This window comes from Triturus cristatus, chromosome 3_2 (genome assembly GCF_964204655.1).
Source record: "Triturus cristatus chromosome 3_2, aTriCri1.1, whole genome shotgun sequence".
Lineage (NCBI taxonomy): Eukaryota > Metazoa > Chordata > Amphibia > Caudata > Salamandridae > Triturus > Triturus cristatus.
The window spans coordinates 1,093,982,366-1,093,990,421 of record NC_140584.1 but is presented as its reverse complement, the minus strand read 5'-3'; the positions used below and the strand labels follow the sequence as shown (position 1 = coordinate 1,093,990,421).

Genomic DNA, 8,056 nt, shown 5'->3' with positions numbered 1-8,056 from the left:
GTGGCCTCCTCAGCCAAGAATAACATTGATACAGCCAATTTTGAAAACCTACCGGATGTATATGAAATCAGCAAAGAACTGGTAACAAAGAAAAGTGACTACTCCAAAAAAGTCACATATTGGAAATACCCAAACGAAAAGTATAAATGTGACTTGTGTGGAGACATATTGGGAACTTTCAAAGAATTGAGAAAACATGTCTCCAACAAGCATAAAGGCTTCTATCTCAAAACGTATTGTTCAAAATGTGACAAAGAAGCCGAATACCACAATATTGCATGCCACTATGCAAAATGTAAAGGAAGACCTCAAAAAGGAGAGTTGCCATTCCTGTGCAGCTACTGTGACCTCAGATTTGGAACAAAGATTGGAGTTTCACAACATGCTCGGCACGCGCATCCAAGAGTGCAAAATGAGGCTAGACTGGCAGCTCTAGCAAGCAGCAAACCATCAAAACTATGGTCACAGGAGGAAATACTGCTATTAGCAGAATTGGAAAAAGTGTACGAGAACAAAAGAAACATTAATGCGCTGATGGTTCTGCATTTTGACAATAAAAATAGTAAACAAATTGCAGAAACAAGAAGAGATAGAAGAGATAAGAGCAAAAAATCAACAAAGGATGTACTGCAAGCATCCAATATCTCTGAGAATGACTCCTGCGATGAACCAGAGATTGCAGAAGAAGTAACAACAGAAAGGCGCAGAGACTTTATCAATCGGAAACGAGCGCCAAAAATAAAAAACTTTCATGAACTGAATGATAGAATCACAGAAATCGAGAAGTACACCAAAAACATCCAGCATCATGATGCTGCTATGGATCTGATGGATGAGATAGTGACTTATATATCAGAAAACACCAATGATATAAGTCCTGTACCATTAAATCGTACCGAACCAACGAGCAAACCCGATAATGAACCTATGAACTCTGCTCAAGATGAGCAACAGACTGCCCCTGTACAAAACAAGATACCAAAGAAAAATAAGAAAAATGGAAGTCTCAATCAGACACACAAGAAAAACTATGCAAAAGCAAAGGGCAGTTACAAAGAATACCAGACAATGTTCCAAAAAGACAAAAAGAAAATTGCCAGGATAATCACTGATGGGGCAGAAGATGCCACCTGTCAAATCAGTGCTGATGAAATCTTCCAATACTATAAAGGCATAATTGAAAAAGAAAACAAGAAAAATCCCAAATTCATCCCAATTGACCGGATACCAGATGCATGGGAAATAGGAAGTCTATGTAAAGAAATTACACTGCTCGAAGTAACTAAAGCCTTTGATGAATCAGATTTAAAGAAAGCAGTGGGGCCTGATAAAATTGGTCTGAATGACTTAAATAAAGTGCATAGCAGGCAACCAAGACTACTACCCAGAATCTTATCGTCTTGGCTATTGATGAGAAGAGTACCAGACAATATTAAGAAGAACCGGTCAATACTAATACCCAAGAATGTACCGATTAGCGAACTCAAAAAGATAAGTAATTGGTGTCCAATTACCATCGGTACGGCATTCATGAAGTTGTTCACGAAAATATTAACTAAAAGACTCACATTTTTCGTTGAAATAAATACGAGACAAAAAGGCTTCATGAAGGTGCGAGGTTGTCTCGAAAATCTGACTCTTCTGCAAATCATTATAAAAGGGGCACGAAAGAACAGAAGCTCGTTGGCAGTGGTGTTCGTAGATATCTCAAAAGCTTTTGACTCTGTCAGCCATGATCATATTCTACAGAGTCTTGAAAGACACAGAGTTCCATCATGCATCCGAGACATAATAAAAGACTTATACACTGACTCAACAACATTTTTCAAGGGAAAAAACAATGAAGCAACTGCAGAAATAACAATGAAGTCAGGAGTTAAGCAAGGTGACTCTTTATCCCCACTGCTGTTTAATATTGCCATGGATCCTCTGATCTGTGATCTTCAGAAAGAAGGCAAGGGCTTCACATTCGGCTCCAAGGATCTCATCAAGCAAATCACCGCTCTGGCCTTTGCCGATGACATCGCAGTACTCAGCAACACCTGGGAAGGAATGAGTACAAATCAGAAAATCATTGAAAAATTCAGTAAAACAACAGGATTAAAACTTAATGTGAAAAAAACACATGGATTTTATATAAGTCACCATAAAGATAAGATCCTGGTAAACAACTGTAAACCATGGCAATTTGAAAAACAAAACATTAAAAACATCCACCCAGGAGAAAGTGAGAGATACCTCGGACTGAACTTTGATCCACACACTGTCCATTCAAGCAACAACAAAATTAATGAAGTTCTTGTTGACTGGGCTCAAAAACTCGACAATCTACCACTTAAGCCCACACAGAAAATAGAAATATTCTGTCAATACTTGATCCCTAAACTGTCATTTAAACTGGAAATGACAGGAACAGAAGCGAAAACTTTAAACATTTAGAAAGTATGTCAAACATTTTCTACACCTTCCTGCATACACATGTGATGGTCTCCTGTATTCGAAAAGATCCTTTGGGGGCCTCATTATTCCAAAGTTATGTACGACAATTGGTATGAACAAAGTTAATAACTTATTGTACCTCGAGAAAGCTCCAGATCTGTACATAGCTCATTCATTCATGTATGCAGGAGAAGTAATCAATGAAAAAATTGATAGCATCATTAAAACACACAAACTCAACATTTTAGACAGTAGATTTCTGAGTCATGAATTGAATTTGGTAGCAACATATGACTGGAGGAAAGAAGAATTTGAGAAATGGGCAAATCTCCCTGTCCAAGGTGATGGTATAAAATACTTAGCAAGTAATCCAACCTCAAATTTTTGGATCAGCAAACATAACAAAATAAAAGTAAATCAATACATAGCTGCGCTAATGTTGAGAGCAAATGTCTTGTATACTAGAGAAACCATCACTAGGGGAAGAAATCGTACATTTGCTACTTGTAAATTCTGTAAAGATGTGTGTGAAACAATTGCACATATTTCAGGTGCATGTCCTAAAACCAAGGACATAAGAATAAAAAGGCATAACAAAGTGTTGGAATTGCTAATTGATAGAGCAAAAAGGTGTGGGTGGATGACATACAGGGAACCTCATGTCAAAAATAGTCAAGGTGAACTAAGAAAACCAGATGTAGTGTTCACCAAAAATGGTACTGCTGTAGTGGTTGATGTTTCAATTCGTTATGAAAACTCACAGAATTCCCTTGAATAAGCGTATGAGAGTAAAGTTAAATACTACCAGGATCTATCACAGCAAATTAAAGATCTTACCAACTGTAAAACTGTAAAATTTCATGGCTTTATTGTAGGATGTCGGGGTATTTGGCCTCAATGTAATGATGTTGCTCTGGCTGATCTTGGTCTGCAAATGTCGTTCCCATTCAAGAAGAATGTTTGCCTGACTACATTAATGGACACTCTAAAAATGTGCCAAGTATTCATGGACAACTAAATTTCAGGTCAAACACTGAGATGTACACTATCGTACAGCACACATGTCACTTTTACAAAGTTTTAGCCTAAATGTTGATTCGCTAATATTTACATATGGTTCAACAGTTACGTAATAGTTAATAGTTAACACAATAATTAGTATAGATGTGGATTTTATAGATGTGAAGTTTATAGAAATGTATTTTCAAACTAGATGTGCAATTTATAGATGTGTATTCTTTTTATAGTTGTGTGCTTATATTATAATGATTTAGATATAAATGTGTACATGATGCGTCTTGAATAAAATAGGTCTCAAATAACTACATACACATAGTCACTACTTATTGCATTGATTATTGATGTCCTGCTAATCAGGACTGTTCGTAGACAATTTTATATTGTTGGAATAGTACTGCAGGGTGTACTATCTCTGGCCTATACGTGACCCCAGTTCCAGTGAGGACAGCTTAAAGTGTGGCTGTACTCCGGAGCGAACAAATGTTGTATTGTTGGAAGCAAACCCGATTTGACGCTGATGGGCAGCATAATAACCCAGAATGAGCCACCGCGAGGTGGTACAGATATAGCCAAATGCCTTGTCATCTAATTAGTGACGCGCATGAATTAATGGATGAGATTCCCACTGTCCCTGCCTACTATCTAGCGAAACCACAGGGAACGGGCTTGGTAGAATCAGCGGGGAAAGACGACCCATTGAGCTTGACTCTAGTCTGGCACTGTGAAGAGACATGAGAGGTGTAGGATAAGTGGGAGGCCCTTTGGCCACTACTCTTATCGTTTTTTCACTTACCCGGTGAGGCGGGGAGGCGAGCCCCGTGGGGCTCTCGCTTCTGGCTCCAAGCGCCCAGCGCACGCCGGGCGCAACCCGCTCCGGGGACAGTGGCAGCTGGGGAGTTTGACTGTGGTGGTACACCTGTTCTCAGGGAGGACAGAAACCTCCCGCGGAGCAGAAGGGCAAAAGCTCGCTTGATGTCGATTTTCAGTATGAATACAGACCGTGAAAGCGGGGCCTCACGATCCATCTGACTTTTTGGGTTTCAAGCAGGAGGTGTCAGAAAAGTTACCACAGGGATAATTGGCTTGTGGCGGCCAAGCGTTCATAGCTACGTTGCCTTTTTGATCCTTCAATGTCGGCTCTTCCTATCATTGTGAAGCAGAATTTACTAAACGTTGGATTGTTCACCCACTAATAGGGAACGTGAGCTGGGTTTAGACCGTCGTGAGACAGGTTAGTTTTACCCTACTGATGATGGATCATTGCAATAGTAATCCTGCTCAGTACGAGAGGAACCGCAGGTTCAGACATTTGGTATATGTGCTTGGCTGAGGAGCCAATGGGGTGAAGCTACCATCTGTGGGATTATGACTGAACGCCTCTAAGGCAGAATCCCCCCTAAACCGTAACGATACCGCAGTGCCATGGAGCCTCGGTTGGCCTGGGATAGCCGGCCTCTCTTGGGGGGGCGGTGCGTAGAGCCGCTCGCTTGGGGACTGGAGTGTGGACGGAAGGGGGCCGCCTCCATCGCCTTTAGTGCACCGCATGTTCGTGGGGCACCCGGTGCTAAATCATTCATAGACGACCTGATTCAGGGTTTTGTAAGTAGCAGAGCAGCTACCTTGCAGCGATCTATTGAAAGTCATCCTCTGAGCCAAGCTGTTGTCTTTTCGGACGCCCTCCTCCACCACACCCAGGGGTGGGTCCCTCTGCCGTCGGGCCAGCGGGAAGGACGCAGATGGGGTAACGCGGGCCTGTGGGAGACTGCCTCCACCACGTGCCCTCCGGCACGGGGGCCTCCCCCTCCTGTCCCTGCCCCACCGGGGTGCGGGGATAGGGGCCAACATCCCTTGCTGGTCAGCAGGGTGACCAGATGGCCTGGGCCGGCCAGGCCTCCCCTTCCGGCTGCTCCCGGGCAAGTCGAGCAGAGAGGCGAACAGCGGCAGCACCAGAGCGCCTGGCCACCCTCGCTGGACTGCAAGGGCGACTGGGTATGGCACCCACCCAGGCCATCCAGGTGCTGGGTCGTCCCGGGTCATCTGGTCGCCTGGCTGCACGACCAGATAGCCCTGCGAGCCGGGTGACCAGAGGGCCCTGCAGGCCGGGTGACCAGATGGCCCTGCAGGCCGGGTAACCAGATGGCCCTGCGGGCTGGGTGACCAGATGGTCCTGCGGGCTGGGCGACCAGATGGCCCTGCGGGCTGGCGGCCGGGATAACTCAAACTTTTGTCCTTCCCCAAACTTCTGTAAGACCCCACTCCGTGGGGGCTTAATAGTCGAGAAAAATGGGCTCCCCGGGCAGGCCGTCGGGGAGAGGATGTGGCCTGGGCTTAACCCTCCTTGGTTCCAGCCGAGGATCCGGGCGCTGGGGACCAGGGTTCCACCGGGGCCCGGGGAGTCTCTCCTCGGCCTGGCTAGGGTTCAGAAGCTGGGCCCGGGTCAGGGGCTTGTGCTCCGTCCCAGTGTCTCAGGGTGCGGGAGCCCCCCATCCTGCAAGCCAGCCGAGGGTCCGGGCGCTGGGGACGGGGGTTCCACTGAATCCCCCCGGCCTGGCAAGGGTTCAGAAGCTGGGCCCGTGCCCGGGGCTTGTGCTCTGTCCCAGTGTCCCAGGGTGCGGGAGCCCCCCGTCCTGCAAGCCAGCAGAGTGTCCGGGCACTGGGGAAGGGTGTCCACCGGGGCCCGGGGAGGCTTTCCCCGGCCTGGCTAGGGTTCGGAAGCAGGGGCTGGGCCCGGGGCTCGTGCTCCATCCCAGGGTGCGGGAGCCCCCAATCCTGCAAGCCTGCCGAGGGTCCGAGCGCTGGGGATGGGAGTCCACCGGGGCCCGGGGAGGCTCTCCCCGGCCTGGCTAGGGTTCAGAAGCTGGGACCGGGCCCGGGGCTCGTGCTCCGTCCGGGGGAGCCCCCCGTCCTGCAAGCCAGCCGAGGGTCCGGGCACTGGGGACGGGGGTTCCACCGGGTCCCAGGGAGGCGCTGCCTGGCCTGGCTAGGGTTTGGAAGCTGGGCCCATGCCCAAGGCTTGTGCTCTGTCCCAGTGTCCCAGGGTGCGGGAGCCCCCCGTCCTGCAAGGCAGCCGAGGATCCGGGCACTGGGGAAGGGTGTCCACCGGGGCCCGGGGAGGCTCTCCCTGGCCTGGCTAGGGTGCGAAAGCAGGGCCCGGGCCCGGGACTCGTGCTCCATCTCAGGGTGCGGGAGCTTCCCATCCTGCAAGTCAGCTGAGGGTCCGGGCGCTGGAGACAGGGGTCCACCGGGACCCGGGGAGGCCGTCCCCGGCCTGGCTGCTTTCAGAAGCAGGGACCGGGCCGGTGAGCTGGGTTGGCTGGCTTTATCTGCTACGCTGGCGGAGCGTAGTTTTCTGCCCACCCCAAATAATTTGCAGCAGCTTGGTTTAATTATGCTAAATTAATCATCTTTGTGTAAATTAAGGGAAGATCCAACTTTTAAACAGTAGAAATATGGATCAATTATCGATTACACTTTTATATCAGATAAGTAGGGCCCACAAATCTTTGACTTCAAGGTGATTCTAAGAGTAGAAAGTGATCATAACCTCCAGTTATTTACTTTGTACCTGTCAATAAGCTGTAATCATAAAGCCAAAGTGCTTCAAGATACAGCCCGTTCAAAATATATTTGAAAAGGCTGGTTTGGCAGTCGAATAAACAAACCAAAATTTTGAAGTTTGCGGAACGTTTGTTCAATCATAGTGCTTTGGGTTCACTACGAGGAGGGATGTTGATGGGCAAGTGGAATTACATTTCCTCATCAATGGTAGAGAAATTCACCGCATGGTATCCAGCAAAGGCGAACCCCTTGAAATCTGCCGCGAATAAGTGGCATTCATCTAAGCTATTTAATTTGAAAAAGTCACTCAATAGGGCTTCAAGGGAAGTTTTTAAGCATTGATATTGGCCATCCTATCACTGTCTCAAAGAAAAGCTGAGGTCACTGAGAAGGTCATATAGACAGATAGCCTGGATGGCGAAATCACAATACCAGATGCATTATAGCATAGGTTTTTTTATGCTACTAAGTCTAATAATGCTAAAGCATTTTGGGAGGTCATTAATGAACTGGAACAAACAGGTATCAGGGCCTATAGTGTCAACCTTATAGAGGACATATGGGTGATGAGTATTGCTAACCTGTATGGCCCTAGCGTTGCCAATCTAAGTAGTTCAGACCTGAGCCACTATTATGTGACACGTAATAAGTCGGCAGCAGTGACAAGGAGCAGCTCAGCTCCAGCACTACTCTTAGAATTTTTAGGTAATAAAGAAATAGCCAATCTTTTGCACCGGATTAGATTGAATGGGGCTCCCAGCCCAAATGGGCTACCTAACGCCATTTTCGTGCCAACATTGAAATGTGGTAGAGGTTTTGACTCCCTTATGCAATGAGGTATTAGCAATGAACATTGTTCCAGAGTCTTGGCAAGGAAGTATTGTACAGCCAATTTATAAAAGTGGCCCAGCAGATAATCCTTCAAATTATTGGTTAATTGCTTTGACTATGTTTTTGCCTACCGATTATTGATTGATTTGGAAGATATGGCAATAAACAATCCCAATTAACCAGTCAGGATTTCGTAAGGGACAATCTA

General features: G+C 46.6%; 1 pseudogene; it reads left to right on the top strand.

Moving 5' to 3' along the window:
• Positions 1–4,130: 4,130 nt before the first annotated feature.
• LOC146859191 (28S ribosomal RNA) lies at positions 4,131–5,120 on the top strand (annotated as a pseudogene; the record flags this gene model as incomplete).
• Positions 5,121–8,056: the final 2,936 nt, after the last annotated feature.